The 2,889-nt window shown below is 36.6% G+C and overlaps 1 non-coding gene across 1 annotated transcript; it reads right to left on the reverse strand.

Annotated features, from left to right (window-relative positions):
• Positions 1-699: 699 nt before the first annotated feature.
• On the reverse strand, positions 700-773 carry TRNAM-CAU (transfer RNA methionine (anticodon CAU)). Its single transcript has one exon. It is a non-coding gene; the product is annotated as a tRNA-Met (tRNA).
• Between the last annotated feature and the right edge of the window lie 2,116 nt (positions 774-2,889).

Consider the following 2,889-nt stretch of genomic DNA (forward strand, 5'->3'; position numbering starts at 1 on the left):
TGGTTACGATTCTATCATATATGTCTTTTTCATTCCGTCGAAAATCGATTTTACGGTATAGACGCTTATGACCTCCCCCTCTATGCCCTGCGATAATGATTCCTCTGGCATTACGACCTTTACCACAACGATGTTGTCCACAGATCAAATTATTTCGTGGATTGGATTTTACTTGACTGTCTCCGGCTCCATTGCGTGTGCTCGGGGTAGAAGTTTTGTATAAATGTATCGACATGCTATTAAGTATTTTGATTTAAGTTCTTTTCTTTCTAAGAGGTGGAATAGAATAACCCGGTTGAAGCATAATGATCATACGTTTGTAATGCATTATTATATGTCCCATAATAGGTCCCATTCTTCTACCATTTCCCAGGAGTCGATGACTATTCATAGCTATTACCTTGACACCAAAGAAGAGTTCGACCCAATGCTTTATTTCTGTCCTAGTTGATCCTGATTCGACATTAGAAGTATATTGATTTTTCCCCAATAATCAAACACTTTTGTCTGTAAATACTGCATATTTGATTCCATCCATAAATTTTCTTCCCTATGAGTTCGAGTCTCAATAAGAATGCTAGTTCTTACTGTTCATATGTTATGATATGAATATACCACACAAATTCGTTATGTATGGATGATGAGATTCCATCGATACAGAGCCAATTCCAATAGACTTATTGGAGGGTCCCATTGGCGTGCATCCAGTAGGAATTGAACCTACGAATTCGCCAATTATGAGTTGGGCGCTTTAACCATTCAGCCATGGATGCTTAGCGGGGATCCTCGTACATGGTGAAAAACCAAATTCCAATTGAAATGAAAGCTTTAGGATAAATCAATGCAATTTAGGAGGACTCAATGAAAGAACATCAATTCAAATCCTGGATTTTCGAATTGGTAGAGATCAAGAATTCTCACTATTTCTTAGATTCATGGACCCAATTCAATTCAGTGGGATCTTTCATTCACATTTTTTTTCATCAAGAACGTTTTATAAAACTCTTAGACTCTCGAATTTGGAGTATCCTACTTTCACGCAATTCACAGGTTTCAACAAGCAATCGATATTTCACAATCAAGGGTGTAGTACTATTTGTAATAGCAGTCTTTATATATCGTATTAACAATCGAAAGATGGTCGAAAGAAAAAATCTCTATTTGACAGGGTTTCTTCCTATACCTATGAATTTCATTGGACCCAGAAACGATACATTGGAAGAATCTTTTGGCTCTTCCAATATCAATACGTTGATTGTTTCGCTTCTGTATCTTCCAAAAGGAAAAAAGATCTCTGAGAGCTGTTTCCTGGATCCGAAAGAGAGTACTTGGGTTCTCCCAATAACTAAAAAGTGTATCATGCCTGAATCTAACTGGGGTTCACGGTGGTGGAGGAATTGGATCGGAAAAAATGGGGATTCCAGTTGTAAGATATCTAATGAAACCGTCGCTGGAATTGAGATCTCATTCAAAGAGAAAGATATCAAATATCTGGAGTTTCTTTTTGTATATTATATGGATGATCAGATCCGCAAGGACCATGATTGGGAATTGTTTGATCGTCTTTCTCCAAGGAGGCGAAACATAATCAACTTGAATTCGGGACATCTATTCGAAATCTTAGTGAAAGACTGGATTTGTTATCTCATGTTTGCTTTTCGTGAAAAAATACCAATTGAAGTAGAGGGCTTCTTCAAACAACAAGGAGTTGGGTCAACTATTCAATCAAATGATATTGAGCATGTTTCCCATCTCTTCTCAAGAAACAAGTGGGCTATTTCTTTGCAAAATTGTGCTCAATTTCATATGTGACAATTCCGCCAAGATCTCTTCTTTAGTTGGGGGAAGAATCCGCACGAATCGGATTTTTTGAGGAACATATCGAGAGAGAATTGGATTTTGTTAGATAATGTGTGGTTGGTAAACAAGGATCGGTTTTTTAGCAAGGTACGGAATGTCTTGTCAAATATTCAATATGATTCCACAAGATCTAGTTTCGTTCAAGTAACGGATTCTAGCCAACTGAAAGGATCTTCTGATCGATCCAGAGATCATTTCGATTCCATTCGTAATGAGGATTTAGAATATCACACATTGATCAATCAAAGAGAGATTCAACAACTAAAAGAAAGATCGATTCTTTGGGATCCTTCCTTTCTTCAAACGGAACGAACAGAGATAGAATCAGACTAATTCCCTAAATGCTTTTCTAGATATTCCTCAATGTCCCCGCTATTCACGGAACGTGAGAAGCAAATGAATAATCATCCGCTTCCATAAGAAATCAAAGAATTTATCGGGAATCATACAAGATCCATTCTTTCTTTTTTCTCTGACAGATGGTCAGAACTTCATCTAGGTTCGAATCCTATTGAGAGGTCCACTAGAGATCAGAAATTGTTGAAGAAAGAACAAGATGTTTCTTTTATCCCTTCGAGGCGATAAGAAAATACAGAAATAGTTAATATATTCAAGATAATTACGTATTTACAAAATACCGTCTCAATTCATCATATTTCATCATATCCGGGATGTGATATGGTTCCGAAGGATGAACTGGATATGGACAGTTCCAATAAGATTTCATTCTTGAACAAAAATCCATTTTATTTATTTATTTCATCTATTCCATGACCGGAACAGTAGGGGATACACGTTACAGCACGGTTTTGAATCAGAAGAGAGATTTCAAGAAATGGCAGATCTATGCACTCTATCAATAACCGAGTCGGATCTGGTGTATCATAAGGGATTTGCCTTTTCTATTGATTCCTACGGATTGGATCAAAAACAATTCTTGAATGAGGTATTAAACTCCAGGGATGAATCGAAAAAGAAATATTTATTGGCTCTACCTCCTATTTTTTTATGAAGAGAATGAATCTTTTT

The sequence above is a fragment of the Momordica charantia genome (assembly GCF_013281855.1).
Source record: "Momordica charantia cultivar OHB3-1 chromosome 2 unlocalized genomic scaffold, Mcharantia_2.0 BLBB01000002.1, whole genome shotgun sequence".
Lineage (NCBI taxonomy): Eukaryota > Viridiplantae > Streptophyta > Magnoliopsida > Cucurbitales > Cucurbitaceae > Momordica > Momordica charantia.